We start from the raw sequence: 21119 nt of genomic DNA on the forward strand, positions 1-21119 counted from the left end.
GAACATTTCGCTGTTTTCTACTCATTATATATGTGAGCAAGCTTTGACTTGTTTAACAATTATCATGAGCAGGGATAAAAATCATCTCATTTTAGTTGAAAATGAAGTCCATGTGTGTTTATCTCAGGTTTGAGCCAGAACGGAGTAATTGTGCATTAGAAAGACAAGCACAAGTTTCCATTTATTTTATTCATTACTAGTTTCAAAAATAACAACTTATGCATAAAACAGGTATATTAAAGAGATTTTAAAAATCCAACATATATATATATAATAATTCCATAACTGCTAGGCCTAGAGGCCCGATAATGTTCTTCAGGAAGGAACTGATTTTTTCAAACTTTTACATAAAAAACTCTCTTAGGATACACTTTTATTCATATTCTGTTGACTTACGGGTTAGTAGCTATACTGATTGTATTGTCAATAATTTTCATGTTGTAAACATTAGCTAAGTCAATTTATAACTTTTATTTAAATTAAATTAGCCAAGCCTACCTTTAGAAAAAGTAAATCACATTTTTTGGGCATAAACCAGCTATTTAATAGAAATTTATTATGTTTGCTTTATATGTTTTTTTTAAATTAGTTTATTTATTTGTTTATTTATTGGCTGTGTTGGGTCTTTGTTGCTGATAGTGGGCTTTCTCTAGTTGCGGAGAGCAGGGGCTACTCTGTTGCAGTGTGCAGGCTTCTCATTGCTGTGGCTTCTCTTGTTGCGGAGCACAGGCTCTAGGCACACAAGCTTCATTAGTTGCAGCTCATGGGCTCAGTATTTGTGGCTCATGGGCTTAGCTGCTCCGTGGCATGTAGGATCTTCCAGGCCCAGGGCTCGAACCCATGTCCCCTGCATTGGCAGGTGGATTCTTAACCACTGTGCCACCAGGGAAATCCCTGCTTTATATGTTTTTTATTTTTTAATGACTTATGAAAAGGGAAGTAAGGTGTTAAATTCAAGAAAGGTAAACTAAAGCTAACTTCTTTTTCAAGAAAGTTTGGGTAAGAAGTCATTTTAGTTTTAAATGGCGGGGGTTGGGGGGACCACATAGCTTACATCATTAGCTACTTTAAAGTAGACATTTATGATAAAGGTTTTGGCCTTCTTTAGGTGTGATGGCCATGAGAATGTGCTTTGCAGACCTCCAGCTCCAGGAACTTTAATTGACGCAGGCCCCCGCTGCTGAGCTCTGAACTCCATGGCTGTGTTGGGAGGGCCACACTTGCCCTGATACTCCCAGCCAGTGACTGAGTGGAGCAGGAGCACGGAGGCAGGCCTATGCCTGATGTCATCAGACTCTTCCGATGGCCACCTTTGTTTTGAAGACTCCCTGAAAGCAATGCAGACCTCTTCTCGGACTTCACAGCAATGGAGACCATTTCCACCTAACCTTCCTTCCCCCTCCTTCACGCAGAGTCATGTGTGCTTCATGGTCTGATGGCTCTACCAATCTTCCCAGTCTCTTTCTCTCAAAGGTACTTGCCTCATAAAATCCTTGCATGTTTAATCCTGTCTTGGTGTCTGGGAGGACTTGCACTAACACACTGGATACGGTTAAAAAATCAAGTAGGAAATAAAAATAAAAAGGGAAGCTAAATTTTCTCTGTCTACACTACCAACTTATGTTAGAGTTGGTGTCTTTTGTGGGGAAAGAGAAACACACTAATATTTTACCCCAAATATTCACAGAAAAATATCATTCTCTTTTTCTGTGACAATGATTGACAATTGTTGCTGGATTATTATATCTATAACTTAGTGATCACGTTAACATTCTGGGATTTGTAGGTATAAAAATATTTATGTAGGAATAGCTTGAGACTTGAAAATTATTTCAAGAATTCCTCTAGGGTAAAAAGATTAAAAGTGTGTACTCAAGCCTATTTCTGACAGACTTCAACTCAATCTCATTTCATTCCTTGATCCTCTGGGTGTTGTATTTTGTGCTGAAGCTGAAAAAATTTGCTCTCACTTTGCAACTCAAAGTAGCTGAGTCCAATTCTTGCCAACACAGAAGCCCATCCTAAAAGCCATTTCCTGTTTCCTCTCCCTTTATGTGATTTATGGGGTCTCTGATAGAGTCTAGCTGTACAGCAGAGTTGAAAGGCTAGAGCCTAGTCCTAGAGGGATTACAAAATTTTACAAGGTTATTAAGACAAAATTTATGTACAGGGGTATTATAGGACTAGAGTTCACAGATTTAGGGGGAAAAAATAAAAATAGGGGTATTAAACATGGCAAAAATCCCAGTTACTATAATTGACACTCAAGATCAGGTACAGGAGAGGAGCAAAATGTATTATTTAAGAATATCCTGTATTGCTATCAATCTGCTTGAAACTTGGCTCTATCACTGACTAACCATGATGTTTGGCAAGTCACATTCTCTCTCTAGTTTCCTTATCTATGAAAATAGGAATGATAACATATGCTTAGACGAATCAAACGGGAAAATATATGAGGGTAAATCAAAAATTATCTGCACTCTGGCTGTAGAATTTATTTTTAATTAATTTTTAGAAAAGACAAATACATCATTTGCAACATAATCTCCTTGCTTTTCAATACACTTTGTCCATCTGTCAACATGATTTCATAGTCCTTCATTAAAAAATGTTTTAGGCTGAGCTGTGAGTCTCGAATGCACCACTGTCTCATTCAGAAGTGAATCTTTGTCCTCGTAGGGCTGCTTTCAGGGGACAAAACAGGTGAAAGTCTGATGGAGTAAGATCAGGACTATAGGGAGGATGCTTTAATGCCTCAAAACAAAGTTTTTGCGGAGTGTCGACAGTGTGGGCAGAAGTGTATGGACATGTACACCCTCAGACCACAAAAAATGAATCACTGCACACTGCTCTTCTTTTGTGCACACCACAAGTTGGGCATCCATTTCTGCTCACACCGCAGTTACAAATGAATTGATGTAATACGTTCACATCTGCACAGCAGTGGCTGGGGAGCCAGTAGCCTTGAATGGAAAGCACTGCTAAGACAGTTCGGTCAACAGAAGTTTTAATACAACCAGAGTGCGGGTAATTTCTGACTCACCCTCACAGGTAAAGTGCTTAGAACTGTACCTGGCACAGTGTAACCACCCGATAAAGGGTGGTTTCCATCATCAGCAAGGATGACTTGTACAATTTTTCATCTGAGTGCTATATACTATATAGGCACTTTACATCTTGCATTGAGATCAAATTTTTTCATAAATTAATTTTTATTGTTATCAAAGAAACATAGGAAAGTATGAAAAAAATCAAGGGTGCTGAGGTTCCCACAGTTCAGCATATACATTTTCATTTAACTCCTATCCTTGAAGTCTGCCATCTCACTCCAGTTCTCCATGGTGTCCTTAAGCTTGGAGCTTCTCCACCTATCTCCCAGGAAGAGCTGTTGGACAGGAGAGGAAGAGATAGGAGGTTGCTGGGAACTAGGGGAGCTGCTGCCTTGCTTGGATAGGAGAGGGACCCCAGTCATTCAAGCATTTCAGATGCTTGCAGTCATCGCTTCATTTCCAGACCTGGACCTTACACCCTTCTGAAGCAGATGTGCCTCTGCTTGCATGAGGCGGATGCACCCACTTCTCATCTGGGGTGATCCCTTCTGCAAATTTTCAGGTGGTCACTTCTACTCTGGTAAATTTATTACTGCTCCTCCATCTACTTTGCATCTTCTGAGAATTTGTTGAAATATATTGTATTCTGTAGTTTCCCCTACCATTCTTTTAGTCCTTGTGAGTTAATACTTTAAAAAAAAATTCCTTACTTATCATTTCAGAAAGATTTGAAGGCTTGGGAGAGAAGATAAACACATGTGGGCAATCACTATTTTTAAACTTGAAGCAGACACCAGATTCTAATATCAGTTCACAAGATGAAAGTTGCATTTAGACAAAATTGGTCTTGAACTTGTATAGAATGGAAAGAAAAGTATCTTTAAATGTCAGAATCTCAGTCAGCCTGGTGAGATGCTTTCACTGTGAGAGGCACATTGGACCTTCAACGCAGGAGTAGTAGTCCCATTTTACGTGCCTATTGGAACATAATTTTGTACATTGGCATGGCAAGTGGAATTACCCATACTATTTTTTATTTTTTATGCTTGTACTTTTTCCCTTAACTTCTAAGTCTTTGCAGAAATAACATGTGTACAAGATGATAAAATTAACTATGCTATAGATTCTCAAACCTCTCTTTAAAGAGACAGTTTGGTACAAGAGAATCTAAGCTGAACATACAGGCAAGGTTAAAAAGTCTTGACACAGGGATAGTGAGTTGGTAGTTGCCAGCTAAGGACAATAGCTAAAAAGTGACAGTACCTGAATTGGAACCATGGACTCTTTCTACTCTGGTCTTTTTACTCTGTGGCCCCAACTTCAGAGTTTAGAATCAAATTAAAATTGTGGAAAGACTTTGAGCCGGAGTTGTTTTGGTTTTCTAGTGCATGCCTAATAATGCAAATGAATTGTGCTTTGCATTTTTATTTATACCTATATTACTTTTTAAGCATGAACTATAATTGCTTATAAAACATCTCTGCAAAAATTGTATTAAAGTGAAAATATACCACTTATCATAGAATAAACAAGGAAGTTAAAAAATCTTAAAACAGCAGTTTGCAAAGCAGTTTGGCAATGCATGTATAAAACGGAACCAAGAAACTAGACATAAACTGTTAATTACAAGGAGAATATGTGCAATTCAATGCCTTTGGGACTTAGTTCCAGTCACAGATACAACTTTTAAACATATGGGCTAAAAATTGACTCTAAGATGATCCGTGCTAAGGCTTTTTATATCTTAATATATTTTTGTTTAGTTTTAAAATAATGGCCCAATTGTAAACAAACAAGCCCAAAAGAGTTATGATTGTAATTTTAAGATTTGATAATTGTTTAAAGCATTGATGTTATAATACATCCATTTTTAAAGGCCACTTAAAAGGAATAGTTAAATGAATAAATAGTAATAAATAGTAATGTTTCTGTGTAATTGTGCCTATATGCTAAAAGTACATAAAATTTTTTAAATAATTAAAAATTTTTATTGAGGAAACATTGGTTTATAACTTTCTATAAGTTTCATGTGTATATTTCAGCTCTGTTATACACTACAGCATGCTCACCACCAAAATTTAGTTTCCACTCGACACCATATAGGTGATCCTATTTACCTGTTTTGCCCTCCCCTGCCGCCCTCCTTTGGTAACCATTACTCTGTTCTCTATGTGTTTGTTACTGTTTGGTTTGTTCACTTCCTATTTACTTATTTATTTTCTACATATGAGTGAAATCATATAGTATTTGTATTTCTCCATCTGACTTATTTCACTTAGCATAATACTCTTGAGGTCTATCTATGTTGTTGCAAAAGGCAAGATTCATCTTTTTTTTTTATGGCTGAGTAGTATTCTACTGTATTTATTCATCTGTCTATGAACACTTAGGTTGTTTCCATATCTTGACTGTTGTAAATAATGCTGTGATGAACATAGGGGTGCACATATCTTTTCAAATTAGTGTTTTTGGGTTCTTTGAATAAATACCTGGAAATGGAATAGCTGGATCACATGGTAGTTCTATTCTTAACTTTTTAAGGAATCTCCATAGTTTTCCACAGTGGCTGCATCAATTCACTTTTCTTCACATCCTCGTCAACATTCGTTACTCCTTGTCTTTTTGATAATAGCCATTCTAACAGGTGTTAGTGATAACTCCTTGTAGTTTTGATTTGCACTTCCCTAATAATCAGAAATGTTGAACATCCTTCACGTGCCTGTTGGCCATCTGTATGTCTTCTTTGGAAAAATGTCTATTTAGATCCTCTGCCCATTTTAAAATCAGGTTGTTTGTTTTTCTGTGGTTGAGTTGTTTGAGTTCTTTATATATTTCGAATATTAACCCCTTTTCAGATATATGTTTTGCAAACATCTTCTCCCACTCGATAGGCTGTCTTTTCGTTTTGTTGATGGCTTCCTTTGCCATGCAGAAGTGTTTTTAGTTTATGTAATCCCATTTGTTTACTTCACTTTTGTTTCCCTTGCCTGAGGAGACATATCCAGAAAGATATTGCTAAGACAAGTATCTTGAGCCCTGATATTGCATAAACTGATGTCTATGTCAAAGAGCATGCTGCTATGCTTCTTCTAGAAGTTTTATGGTTTCAGGTCTTACATTCAAATCTTTAATCCATTTTGTATTGATTTTTGAGTACATTATAAGAGAGTGGTCTGGTTTCATTCTTTTGCATGTGGCTGTCTAGTTTTCCCACATTATTTATTGAAGACACTGTTCATTCTCTATTGTATGTTCTTTGCTCCTTTGTCAAAATCAATTGTCCACATATGTGTGGGTTTTTTTCTGGGCTTTCAATTCTGTTTCACTGATCTGTGTCTGTTTTTCTACTAATGCCATGCTGTTTTGATTACTATCGCTTTGTAGTTATAATTTGAAACCAGGGAGCGTGATACCTCCAGCTTGTTTTTCTTCCCCCTTCAGGATTGCTTTGGCTATTTAGGGTCTTTTGTGGTTCCATATAAATATTAGGATTTTTGTTTTATTTCTGTGAAAAATTGTCACTGGGGTTTGATAGCAATTGCATTGAATCTGTAGATTGCTTTAGGTAATATGGACATTTTAATAATGTTAATCCTTCCAATCCATGATCACAAAATATCTTTCCATTTCTTTGTGTCTTCTTCAGTTACTTTCAACAATGTCCTATAGGTTTCAGTGTACAGGTCTTCATCTCCTTGGTTAAATTTATTCCTAAGTTAGATAATTTAATTTTATAAAGATGACTAGGTAGAAGTTTTTGGTTGAAAGGACTGTGTCCTCTAGGATAAAAAAACATCCGTTAGAGAAAAAAGAAATTCACTTAGTATTTTTGAGAAATTAATTTCTTCATCATTAAAACAAATGCACGTTAAGTTTTTCTAATTGAAAAACATAGTTTATACCTAGAGATTCTATGAAAATTGGATATTAGCCTCATATTAACATATCAACAGCTTATTGGTCTATTTCTTAGGTGCTTGGCATCCTTATTTCTAATTAGTATCTTTTATAACATAATGACCTTTTAATATGTTTGATATAAAAAGCTGGTCAGACTTAAAAAATAACCTTTATGGTCCTTCACTTTTTCTATTTAACATTTCAATCTCTGATATGCACAAGAGACTATAGTGGACCCTTGATCAACATGGGTTTGAACAGCTCAGGTTCACTTATATGCAGATTTTTTCCTGTAAATATGCACTACATGATAACACAATCTGCAGTTGGTTGAAGCCACTAGTGTGGAGCCATGGGCAGGAGGGCCAACTGTAAAGCTATACTCAGAATACTTGACTGTGTGGAGGGTTATGTCCCTAACCCCTGTGTTCTTCAAGGATTTGTCATTTTATGGTAAGATTTGCTTCACTACTAAACTGTAAATGAAGGGTCTATTCACAGTGATTTACAGCACACTTTCTGCAGCCAGACTCCTTGAGTTCAAATCTTAGTTTTACTACTTAATAGTTGTGTAGCTTTGACCAATTCCTTAATTTCTTTGTGCCTCAATTTTCTCAACTATAAAATGGGGATAATATTGATAATAATTCTTACCTTGTAGGGTTATAGAAGGAATTAAATGTATTAATATAGGTTAAACATTTAAAACAGTGTCTGGAAACTAGTAAGATCTAAAAAACCTCCAAGCTATTATGAATATGAATATTTATTCTTACAATATTTTATTGCCAAGATACTGTCTCAGTCAGCTAAGCAAAAATCCATCTCAGTCAGTATCTCTACATTTCTTGATGGTTTTGGTGAGCTGCATCTTGTTTATACAGGTGATAAAAAGCCCTGTGTAACATTTCTTTCAGTTCCTGGTCCTTGACAAAACTTTACATCTTGGGTATTCATTGAATTTTTTTTTTTTTTTTACAAGGTAATATGTATGGTTATGGGCTGAATTTTGTCCTCTCCAAAAGATGCACTGAAATTCTAACCCCCAGTACCTCAGAATATTACCTTATTTGGAAATAGAGTCTTTGCAAATTTAACCAGGTTAAGATGAATTCATGAGGGTGGACCCTAATCCAATATGACTGGTATCCTTATAAAAAGGGGAAATTTGGACACAGACACATAGAAGGAGCAGATGTGAAGATGGCCATGGGACTAGAGTGGCACATCTACAAGCCAAGGAAAGCCAAGGATTGTCGGAAAACACTATAAGCTAGGAAGAGGCAAGGAAGGACTTTCTCCTAGAGCTGTCAGAGAGAATCAAGGTCCTGGGACACCTTTATTTCAGATTTCTAGCCTCCAGAACAGCGAGGCAACAAACTTCTGTTGATTAAGCCACCTAGCTTTTGGTACTTTGTTATAGCAGCCCTAGGAGACAAATACAAGTATCATATAGATTGATCTACTTTGTGACTACTTTTGTTCATATATAACCGGACACTGAGGAGGTTACAATTAATCGTCCACCACCCCGTCCCCCGCCCCCTGCCTTTTTTTCTTGAGGATCATGAACTATTGATTTAAAGAAATAAATCCTTAATTTCTAGGTGTAAATGAATTAATGAAATTATTTTTGATCAATGAGCAGAAAACAAGCTGGTGAGTTACTAAACAGTCTCATAGCAAGGTGCTTGGGCTTAGATTTGTTTTCATTTTATACTGATATACTTTCCAAGGGATACTTTTGTTAATGCTTTTTAAAAATCTACCACTCCTATCTTCTAAAATGATCTACTTTTATATTCTGGGAGGCAAATGTACCTGCTAAATAAACTGTCTTTAGCTCCTTAAGTGCCCATCACAGTCACAGAATCACACAGTGGTTGATTTAGCAGGGAATTAACTGATCCGGTAGCTGAACTGCTTTATTTCTGAGAGGAGGAAACTGAGGTCAAGAGAGGTGAAATAATTCAGACTTCTGATGCACAGTCTAAAAGTTGTACTTATTATAACCTTCTTTTCCTGCATCACATCACTAAGTACTTAAACACAATTTAAATCACATTTAAAAGATCAGATTTTTCTGGATCTGTTTTATATCCTCTTCATAGCTTGTAGCATTAGTGGCCTACTAAGGAGGAAGTGATAACTGTTTATTGGGGAGAATGTTTGTTTGCCAGTTATCTTGAATCTGTAAACAAACTTGCTATTAATAGTTGTATGGAGCATAGATATATATGACTTCCTTGTCCTTGTGATAGCCATAACACATTGAAGCCAGTGCATGTGAAGTCTACCCTGTTTTCTAAAGGCAGAAGCCTTTCTTAGGAATATTTTTAATGAGGCATCAAGTAAAGACTGGTCCTGAGTTTCAGAAGCACATAGAGGGCTTCCCTTGTGGCACAGTTGTTGAGAATCCGCCTGCCAATGCAGGGGACACAGGTTTGATCCCTGGTCCGAAAATATCCCACATGCCACAACTACTGAGCCTGCGCTCTAGAACCCACAAGCCACAACTATTGAGCCCATGTGCCACAACTACTGAAGCTTGTGTGCCTAGAGCCCATGCCCTTCAACAAGAGAAGCCACCACAACGAGAAGCCCGTGCACTGCATCAAAGAGTAGCCCCCGCTTGCCACAACTAGAGAAAGCCTGCACGCGGCAATGAAGACCCAATGCAGCCAATAAATAAATAAATAAATAAATAAAAAGAAGCATACAGACATTTTTAGTGTGACTTCATATCCCATCAAAGCTGACTTTGGAAGCACTGGGTGAGGAGGTCATGAGAAAGATCAACAAACCAAAATAAAAGAGAATCTACTACAGTTGCTTAGGGATCTCTCTTCATCTTCAAATAATATTATTAACTTTACTTTCTGCCAGAAATCATGCTAATTACTTCATGGATGTAAAGTATCTTTTTTAATATCTTTTTTAATGCAACAAAACTGTAAGAAACTACAAATACTATCCTCATTTTACAGGAATGGAAATAAAGTTTAGAGGGTTTAAACAACGTGCCTTATGTTGCATTGCTAGCAAATGATTGGGCCAAGATTTAGACTTAGATCTAACTCCAATGACACTTCCCTTCATTATCTAATCAGAAGGTTGACAGAATCCCTGACTGGGCATCTTTCCCGTGTCTCCCTGCTGTTAGGTAACATATGGGCCCTCCTGCCGGTTAAGCACTTGGGTCATCCTCTTCATCTGAGGTCAGTTTTCAGTATAATCCTTTCTTCTTTCAGGCCCTAGGGATTTGGTCTGCTTACTTTTCTTTTTCCAGCTGTCACTACTGATTCTCTCTCCTGTGATTCATCTCCCACTAGAATTCTGGAACAGAATACAGATTCTCTTTTTTCTTCTTTCTGTTATTTCTGATTTAAAAAAGAAAGCTTCAAATTTTTAATGAGAATCTCACTAGCAACTTCAAGTTGTATATAATATTAACAATTGCTTCTGTGCTTCAGCAAAAGGTTACTTTTGCTACGGATGTTAAATTTACTGTTCCTAATTATTTTTGCAGATGTTCTTAGGCACTTACAAGGCAATAAGTAGAATTTTGGCCTGACTCAATTACAACTTCTTAACCCTTGCTATTTCTGCAGGCATACAGCTGTCCTGATTTATCTTGCTATAGCTTATACTTGAAAGATACTAAAAGATATTATTAAAAAAAAGATACTATTGAAGATTATATTATCAAGATTTACATTTTAAGAAATAACTAAAGATGAGAGACCTGAATATAAGGAATTTCAGAAAAAGCACTCCTATTAGCCAACTTTGCCTTTATTAGACTAATATTTATTGAGCATTTAATGTTCTAAGTGCTTCTTATATAAAAAGTCATGATGATGATTATCTACACTTTACTGATGGAGAAACTGAAGCACAGAATCTGTCTAAGAATACTAGTAAGTGATGGGCCTAAGATTCAAACTCAGGTCTGTATAAACAGATGCATTAAGCAGATTCTTAAAAATGTACTATATGAATACAAATCTTGAATATTATGTAAAAAACATTTCATTTTCTGTATTTTTTATGCTGCAATTCCTTTGGATCTTAATTTGCTTTCACACTTGTAGTATCACTTGGTGCTTTTGCAAAATGGGTCTCATTTTACTTTAAAAAATTCTACAGTTAAATAATAGATGAAATGCTTTGTAAATGTGAATTTTTTAATTTAGTCACTGTGCGGCTAGCTGGTTAGCTAATTCTTTTGAAATTCTTGGTTTAAATTAGTATCTCTGAATGTAAACTCTTGTTAAAAAATGTACACTTGCCATTTGTCTTCTGGATTCCTTGATAAATGCAAGTACATAACACATATATGATAATACTTCAGATATACCATCGATTTTACAGTCCTCTCTTGTAAACTTTATCAGTTGAAAGCTTCTTACTCCCATTGAGTGTTTTTGGTATGTATTCAATCTAAGAATATTGAATGAATTAATACTTTTTATAAATTTGTTTTTTTCTATGTCTCTTTTTGAGGGAAACAACAAAAATGCCCCTCTCACTAGCCCAAAAACAAAACTGGCACTGACTCCAGAACTCAATATCTGTGTTTAATAGACAGCTGTATATAAATGTATTTAGTAAACTATGCATAGTTCTTTTAATAGAATGGCTCTGTAATCTCAAGAAAACGTTTTTTAAGGAGAAATTAAAGTGAAGATTATTAGCCAACAATAGTATGTTCATTTTACCGTAAAAATATACTATACTGCATAAAATGGCTCTCTACTCACAGAAACTTTGTTGGAAAACTACTATGAACTTATGATATAGGTGACATTGGTATAACAGGCTTATCTTTGATCCCATTTTATTAGATTCTTTAAAAATTAAAAAAATACTTTAAAAAATAGAACAGAACATATAATTAGTGAATGGGAAACATTTTGAAGGTTATTAATAATAGCCCAAAATCAATGATGTTAATCAACTCCAAGAACATTTTGGGGGGAAAAGCTTATCTTATCAATATCTGTTCTTGGATGAGATATTTTCCCTCTATATCTATAGTCAGTTCAAGTTCAAATAGCTAACTTTTAGAGGGAGGAAACTGATTGAGTCTTTTAAAAATGCCACAGACAAAGCTCTAAGTCATAATATAGATTATCCCTGTGGAAGTGCCTATATATTGTCAAACATCCAGAGCTGTGCTGACCACATTTCAAGTTCATAACTGCGGAAAGAAATTTCTTCCACCATTGCAGAAAGTTCTACTGCATAACACTGCTGCAGAGGGTCAGAAATGGTAGTAAACATTTTAATTGTTAGATAGCTTATCAATATACATCCAGATATTTGGTAACATATAAAAGTAACTATAAGTTATTTTCTCCAAGAACTTTAGAGAAGACAAAATTTAGAGATGACAAAAATAACTTAAACATTCATTTAACAAAATTTTAATAAAATTCATATTAGGCACTAGTTAGGCAAAGTCGAATAAAGTGTGATTCCTTAACTTAAGTGATTATAGTCTTATGGATAAGCTGGACAAGTATCCAATCACTATACAATGTGAGTTTTGCTATAATCAGATTATATACTAAACAAAGATGATAGTAGCTCTGTCTGAAGGAACTGAGGAAGACCTCAAATAGGAGGTGATAGTTAAGCTATTACATTAAAAATCTATTTTTTAAGGATGTGCAATAGGAATATGAAATAGAAGGCATGGTCTTTCTTGATGTCTCTACAAGTAAATTTGGAGATGGCCCTCACCCTAAGGCAGTACACCCCACTAACATACTGTAGCCTGCCCTTGGGAATCTACTTCCACTGAATACTATTCTAGAGCCACATACTGGATTTTAGGGATATAACTTGGCCTAGTATATAGCTGTTTTTTGTGTGTGTGTGTGGGGGGTATGGTAGGTTAACAACTAGAGCTGCTATAACCCACAGGATGATAGACATGAAGTGATTAAACAGTAAAGCCTGCACACTCCCAAACTCCTGCTGCCAGGCCATGATGAATGTTGTAACGTGGAGAATGTCGAAGGGCTGCAGAGTGGATGACTCCACTCTCAGTGTGACTTTTCTAGGTTTTTAAGTGCCCCTCCCGTCACCACTGCTTGAGGGAATATTGATAACACCCCAGCGAATGAGGGCTAGGAGAATAAAAGGGTGGTGGACTAAGGCTGAGAGCCCTGTCTCTGATGACCTTCCAGCATGGACGTTGTAGGGCAGGAGTAATAGGGTACCTGGGAATCCTGGAGGGCGGTAAGGGGTCCAGATAGGATCAGAACAGAGACTATCCTTGAACTCTGCTGGTTAAGCACAATCATCAGTTCCTTCAGTGAGAAAGAGTGGAAGTTAATTAGCCATTGTAGCATATTGTTTATAAATATGCATATGTCTTTGTATCAGTCAGGGTTCAATCAGAGAAGCAGAACCATTAGGAAATACACCTGTAATAATCAGAGATTTGTTACAGGGATTGGATTTTATGCAGTTGCGGGAGCTGGTAAAACAGTCTCTGTAAAGCTATCATTCTTCTGTCTGATGCTGGAGTTTCAAGTCCACAGGACAGGTGGTTGGGAGGAGAAGATGGATGGTAGGTGGGGGATTGGAGAACAAGCTGGACCATGAGCGTGAGCTGGAGCTCAGGAGGAGAGAGTGAATCTGGTGTCAATTCTACGTCTGATGTTGAGGGGATGGGTGTCTTGCAGAAGCTGGGAGCCTTCATCATGTAGCTAAACACACTCCAGGCCCAGGAGCTGGAAGTGATGAAGAGAGTCTTGGGAAAGATGGAGCAGCTGCTTCCACCAACAAGGTAAGAAAGCAGATAAATGACAATGTGTGTGACCTATAAAAATGGCTGCAGCTTCACCTCCATCCTGCAGATCTCACACAAGAATCTCTCCTGGGCCTAACCAGAGACACACAGGAAAGAGAATTCTAGGAAATGTAGTTCAGCTCAGCCAAGCTGACACATTGCAAAGGCAGCATCTCCTTAGGGAATGGTGCTTTGGTCATAGGCAACAATCTTTGGTTAACTTCATAGAGCCATGTGTTAAAATAACCAAAGACTGCTTTAGGTATTTATAGAGAGAGATACTTAAATGGAGTAGATTCTGACTATTCTATTTGAATCTGGTGCTCCAAGTGGGCAAAACCAGATAAGTATCACTTCTTAGATGATTTTATCTTGGTGAGGAAAGGCCTATGTAATGTTAACCTTCACAGCCACTTAGACTTGGCTACTTCCTTCTTGATGGTTAAAATGACAAGTTCTATGTAGATTTCTTTGTAAGTATGCAAAATTAACTAAGTGGAAGAATATGACTAGATAAAATTCTTAGGTATTTATTGATGCGTACCTGTGAGGTTGGGAAACGTCCCTGTGGGTGAAAATTAGTATGAACCACATAAATATATCTCACTAAAGCCAAACTAAATGTATCCTCTACTCAGCTTCTGCATAGCTGGATCTCAAAATGCCTAGGCACTCTAAAAAGCAATGAACCTAAGGGGAAGTAGGAATTGAAAGAGACAGTGATCTTAACTGGTTGTGGTTTAAATTTCTCATGTTGTAAACTTTATAAAAACTATAGAAACATGTAAAATCATTTCCAAGTCTCTTTGGAACCATGAAAGGGAAGTACAGTCATCCTTCTATATCTGAGGGGGATTAGTTCCAGGACCCCTGGCAGATGCCAAAATCCACAGATGCTCAAGTCCCTTATGTAAAATAGCATAGTATTTGCATATAACCTGCACGCATCCTCCTGTATACTTTAAATCCTCTCTCAATTACTTATAATACCTAATGAAATATAAATACTATGTAAATAGTTGTAAATAGAATGCAAATACTACGTAAATAGTTGCCACAGTATGGCAAATTCAAGCTGTGTTTTTTGGAACTTTCTGAAAATTTTTTTTTCCCCTGAATATTTCCCATCTGCTGTTAGTTAAATCCACAGACGCGGACCCTGCGGATATGGAGGAGGGCAGCCGTACACAGAAGCTTAAGCTTCTTTAGGTGTGTGGGCAACCTGCCTCTGGGTCATGCTTTGTTATGATTAATTGTGAAGTCCCTGAGATCATCACCCACACTGCTTAGCACAGTTCTTAGCACATGTTTGTCTCTTATTAAAAGTTTGTTGAAGGCAAAATAAAATAAAGGGGAGAGAGAAAGAAAGAGGAACGGGGCGGGGGGGTGGAGAGGAGCAAGAGAGAGAAGGAGAGAGGAGCAAGGGAGCAAGGAAAAGTTAAGGAGGGAAGAAAAAGTAGGGAAGATAGCAAAGAAAAAGAAAGGAAGGAAAGGAGGAAGGAAAGAGAGAGGGAAGCAAAAGAGAGAAACGTACAAGGTCATTGAATCAGTTAAAGAGAAGTCTTAGACCAGATTCCTGGTAATCTAGTCAGTTCCTTAAGAAATCAAATAAAACCAAGCATATATTTTGTCCATGATTTAATCCATGATTATAAAAGTAGTAGATATCCTATACCATATAAATGTTCATTATAGCATGGTGTAGAAAAATAATATTTATGAGAGAAAAATAGTGTTTTATTCTTTAAAAATAACTTATTCAAAAAAGATTTCTATAGATTTGTAGCATCTTAATGAAGATTTATTTTTGGAAGTTTTGATGTCTAATATTTTCTTGTTCAGTGATCACATATAAACTATATTAAGGGTCAGGAATGATTAATTTGGGGTCTCTGGATTCCAAGGGGCCCACGGCTCAAACTCAAGTGGTCTGCCAACTTAGGGAAAAAAAACCCGATTTTTTCCAATAATTTCTAGATGTAGTTTAGCATTTCCTTCAAGTATGAACATAGGTAACAAACCACAATAGCGTTAGCCTGTGACACACATTTTCAGATCACATCACATGTTGTCAATATCTCAAATAAGTTTATACTATTTAGTAATTTGAGATCATAGCAGTTATGAGACTGGCCACTAGGTTTTGTTACTTAATGTGTTAATGAAGAAGCATACATGTTAGTCTATTACACATTTGTTATTTTAAATCTTTTGGTAACTATATTTCAATACAGTCTCTAATTCTAGTATTTTATTTCATACATTTAAAAACATTACAAAAGAGGTCCATAGGTTGCCAAAGAGTCCCATGGGTGCAAAAAGGATCAGGAAACCCTGCCTTTTGCAAGGATGAAACGTCTCCTTCATTGCAATATTTTTTTTCTGATTAGTATTCTAGAGATGAGAATGCAAAATAATGGTGCTTACAAGCACAGTACACAAGGTGGCAGCACATCACAGGTTAATTTCCCTGACTCAAATTCGCTCTTTCTCAGCCATATCTGAATGTCAAGTGTAAACTAGAATTAGAATGTAATACATTTTCAAAAAATAGCTTTTGATTCTTTTTAGTCTTCTGATGTATCTAATGTATATTCATATGCTCTTCTTTGTGTGATATATAGCACACGTAGAAAAAGTCTGTTTGAGAATCACAAAAAAGAAATGAAGTTGAATTATTTTCAAAACTTTCTCTAAATGTTTCCTTAAAAAAACAAAAGAAAACAAACAAAAAACCCCACCAAAATTCAAAGAAACAAAAAACACACTACCCTTATGAAGAAAGACTTTTTTCTTACTTTAGGCACCGTGGTTTCATTTACACGAATATGGTCTATGTGCCCAAAGTGTAATTGGTGAATTACATGAAACATTTTCCACCAACATACACCATTTATAATCATATACCCTCTCTAGTTTAAACTTCTGATTATTTTAAGTGGAAGAAAAAAAGCAGCAGGGAGGTAGAGGTGGTAAAATGCTCTTGGGTAGAATAGGCTGCAAATTGGCTATAAGGCCTCATTTCTCCCATGACACCGTCCGTATTTCCTTTTGTTTTCTGTTTCCAGGACTGGGGATAGAGTTTACATCTGCACCTCATGGAAGAACATGCCTGGAAGAGTCTGCTGGAAGGATGTAAGAGACATGGAGAATGAGACCTGGAAAGCTGAGTTACCCCAGCCAGATAAAGCCGAGAAAAGTGAGACCCCGGTCAATAGCCAGTGTACTCCCAGATAAACAAGAGAGGCCAGCTGAGGCCAGGAGAATCACACAGCCTTAGTCTCTGAGCTGCACCTGATTCCAGTTGTATAAGCAATAAACGCTTATTATTTTTAGCCACTGAGTTTCAGCGTAGTGTTTTAGGCGGCATTGTCTGTAGAATAGGTAAGTGTTACAAACTATTCTTTATTACTAACTAAACATGAGCTCATGACCAACCCAGTTGATATGTTTTAACAACATGTAGAAACTATGAAATATCTAACATTCTATTACATCAGATATTTTGGCCTGTGTGACATTTACAGATAGTTTCTAGCCATTTAGTAAATCTAGGTTTGACTTTAGGTATAGGAAGTGGGGGTAAAAGAAGAAATTGAGTATGAGCATGGGGAGGAATTGTTATATATGAATGTTTGTCCTCCCCCCCCAACACCCAGTGTGTCTCTATTTGGAGATAAGGCCTCTAAGGACCCAATTAAGGTTAAATAAGGTCATAAGGGTGATGCTCTCATAGGATTGTCTTTATAAGAAGAAATATCAGGGATCCATCTCTTTCTCTCTCAACCCCTGTGTGCACACAAGGAAGCGGTCATGAGAGCACACAGAAGGCCAGCTGCTTACAAGACAAGAGGAGATGCCTTGGAATGAAACCTACCTTGCTGGCATCATGATCTTAGACTTCCCAGCCTCCAGAACTGTGAGAAATAAATGTCTACTGTTTGAGCCACCCACTCTGTGGTATTTTGTTACAGTAACTGCGTTGACTAACAGAAAGCGAGAAGGTGAAATAGAGGGAAAGTGATGATCACTAATAATTATTGTTTCCCAGCATTCTAAGGATTTCACAAATATAATTTTATTTAGTCTCCCACAACAGCTCACTGGGGTGGATACTATTACCAGCATCCTCATTTTATTCACAGATCAGAAAACTAAGACAAAGAAAGGCTAAGTAAGATGACCAAGTTCTCATGGCTAATAAGTGGCTGAGTTGGAATTGGAATCAAGCTGTCTGTCTCTAGAAGCTGTGCTCTTGTTACTTTATACTGCCAAGAAGGCATGAGCAGGGGCAAATGAAGGCAGGGAAAGAAAGAGGGAAGAGAAAGTGGTCTATAGGATGGGCCCAGTGCCAGTGCTTAGAACCTGCTTTCTCCCAGGCCAGCTCTCCCTGACTTGGCATCTACTCCTGCAGGGTACATCTCAAAGCTGGGTGTCCCTGGAGGCCCGGCACAGTGTGAGATCTTGTCTGTGGAGATCTGCACAGGACTTTTAAATATGTTCTCCATTCTCTTCTTCCACTGTTTTCATAGACCGAATTGCTAAATTTTTTCAGGACCCCTTGGGCCCCAACCCTCAAAGCTGCCTTTAGGTAGAAACAAGCTCACGTCAGCCTTGCTAGACTTGATGATAAATGCTGTGTAGTCTGGTACGTGACACACTGCCATGTACAGCAGGCTGTTCTGTTGAAGATGTGAAGAGCAGACTTACTATAATAAAACAAAATTCTATGTACACTTGCAGGCATGAAAAAGAAGGTATTTAAAAGCATTTACCTAGCATTGCTCCGTATTGAATCCATATAGGATGAATTTACACATTGCTCATGTTAACGCTGCCTGAAAGGCAGAGGATTCACTTGTTGATGATTAGGTCTCCCATACTTAATTGCCTACATAGGACATCTGAAATATGGGGAAAAAATGTTTTCCCAGGCTTCCTCTTGGCCAGAGAAGGAGTTGCTCCTGTCTTCATATAAGCAAGAAGGTATTATAAAATTATAAAACTCCGCAGCACTCTGACAGACCAGCTGGAGAAGCCAGGCTCACTGAGAAAATTAGTCCTCATCCCCCAAGTGCCCCTCAGTCCCAGAGCATAGAGAAGGGAAGCAAGACAATTCTCATGCGCATTGAGATGTGAGGAAGGTCTGAGAATGGAGAGCCACTGTGCCTGTCAAAGGGTCTATTTTACGGAGAGAGTGGATGCTGTTGTGAGGCTGCAGGGTGACTTGACAATATGGCAAAGTTTCAGGGGATCAGCCGTGCCAGTATGAGTCAAGGACAAGAGCAAGGTGGAGGCAATGCAGAAAGTGGGGAGACCATGAACTGACTGTGTAAGAGAATAGATTCCTCTAGTTACATTCGCCTCAGATGCTTCAGTGGCCAGTGCAGTGAGACCAAGAGAACATGCCAAGATGAGGCTGGACTTGCTGCACCTCAGAGAAGATCAGTAAAGATGAGAGGCCGATGCGCAGATCAGAGTGGCACCCTCACCCCCATTTCAACACATTACGTAAACTTCTTCCTGGATCCAGCCCCTCTTCTGGGGAGAATGAAGGAAAGGGAGGAGGAGAACACGTAAGAAGGGCTGCTGTCCAGAAATGAAGTTTGGAGTGTGAACAGACCAACCGAATTTCCAAGAGACCAGGAGTTATGCTGGAAGTGATGACATTGTTTTAATTGGCTGCTGTCAAGACATCTCACATCCTGCATCCCCTCCCCACGTCCAACCAAGTGAAATAAGGAATGTGCGAGCAAAATGAGCTCAGTTATAGATTAGAGATGTCTACCTTCGTGAGTTGTAACTATAAAAATAAAGCTATTATGTATCTAAAACACAAGCTACTTTCTTCCCAAGAATCTAGTCTGCTACACATTAGCAATACCTGCAAATGCAGCAACATTTCTCTGTTGCTACAAATTCTCTCTGATATCACATTATATAATATCAACAGAGATTCTGGTCATAGGAAAAGGAGTGTGAAAATAGCTGCTTGCACATCTAAATCGACATATGAAAAGGTACTCGTACACTTACATTATAGACATGAAAAAGTATTTTTCTAAAATGCGGTGGGAAGATATTAAATATTTAATACATTTGTACTAGTTATCTATTGCTACATAACAAAACACTGAAAACTAAGTGGGTTAAAACAACATTTACTATCTCATGGTTTCTGTGGGTCCAGAATTCAGTGAGGGCTCAGTTGGCATGGCTCGTCTTTGCAGTGCAACGTCTGGGGCCTCGGATCAAAGACTTGAAGGCAGAGGGCTGCAATCATTGAAAGCCTGACTTGTGCTGGAGGATAGACTTGCAAGGTGGCTCTCACATGGTGGCAAGGTGGGGTGGGCCAGTTGGTTTCTCCACAGGCTGCGTGAGTGTCCCCACGACACAGCAGCTGTTTTCCCCAAAGCCGACTATCCACAGGTTTAAGGAAGCTGCACTAGTCTTTAGGACCTACTTTAAGAAGTCTCACGCCATCACTTCTGCAGTATTCTGCTGGTCACACAGGGCAGCCTGATTGTGTGTGGGAGGAACTACACAGGCTATTGTATTACTTATCTATTGCAATACTAAAAATTACCCTGAAACTTAGCAGTTTAAAGCAATAAACACTTATTATTCACAGTTTCTGTGGATCAGGAATACGGGAGCAGCTGAACTGGGTAGTTCTGACTTAGAATCTCTCATGAAGCTGTCTGCTGGGGCTGCAGTCATCTGAGGTTCAATGAGGGCTGAAGAATCTGCTTTTGAGCTCCCTTGTTTGTTGGTAGACTTCAATTCCTTGCCATGTGGCCCTCTCCTGAGGCTGCCTGGGTGTCCTATGACATTGCACTGGCTTCCCCCACAGTGAGCCAAGCAAGAGACAAACAGAAAGAACCCAAGATAGAAGCCACAGGCTTTCATGCCCTAATCTTGGAAGTGACATACTGTGTTAGTTTCCTTTTGTTGTTGTAACAAATTACCACAAACTTAGTGGCTTAAACAACACAAGTTTATTATCTTACAGTTCTGGTGACCAGAAGTCCAAAATGAGTTTCTTTGAGATAAAATCAAGGTGTTGACAGGTCTGTGTTTCTTGCAGAGACTTTAGAGGAGAATCCATTTCCTTGCCTTTGTGCAGCTTCTAAAGGCCATCTGCATTCTTCAGCTCACGGCCCTATCTCCACCTTCAAAGCTGTCAGCGGAGCATCCTTAAATCTCTCTGACTCTGACTCTCTCCCATCTTTTAAGAATCCTTTTGATTACATTGGATCCACCTAGATAATTCAGGATAATGTCCCCTTTGTAAGATCTTTAATTGATTCACATCTGTGAAGTCCCTTTTGCCACGTAAAGTAATTTATTCAACATATTCA

General features: G+C 37.9%; 1 protein-coding gene across 2 annotated transcripts in view; it reads left to right on the forward strand.

Annotated features, from left to right (window-relative positions):
- TIGD2 (tigger transposable element derived 2) overlaps window positions 1-17698 on the forward strand; it is a 37581-nt gene extending 19883 nt beyond the window's left edge. The window contains exons 3-5 of one of the 2 annotated variants that reach the window (XR_009052839.1): window positions 13652-13755; window positions 16827-16957; window positions 17563-17698. The gene's annotated coding sequence lies outside the window, so the exon portion shown is untranslated. The remainder of the gene's footprint in view (window positions 1-13651; window positions 13756-16826; window positions 16958-17562) is intronic. The other variant, XR_009052840.1, reaches the window with a different exon arrangement.
- Window positions 17699-21119: the final 3421 nt, after the last annotated feature.

This window comes from Hippopotamus amphibius, chromosome 3 (assembly GCF_030028045.1).
Source record: "Hippopotamus amphibius kiboko isolate mHipAmp2 chromosome 3, mHipAmp2.hap2, whole genome shotgun sequence".
Taxonomy (NCBI): domain Eukaryota; kingdom Metazoa; phylum Chordata; class Mammalia; order Artiodactyla; family Hippopotamidae; genus Hippopotamus; species Hippopotamus amphibius.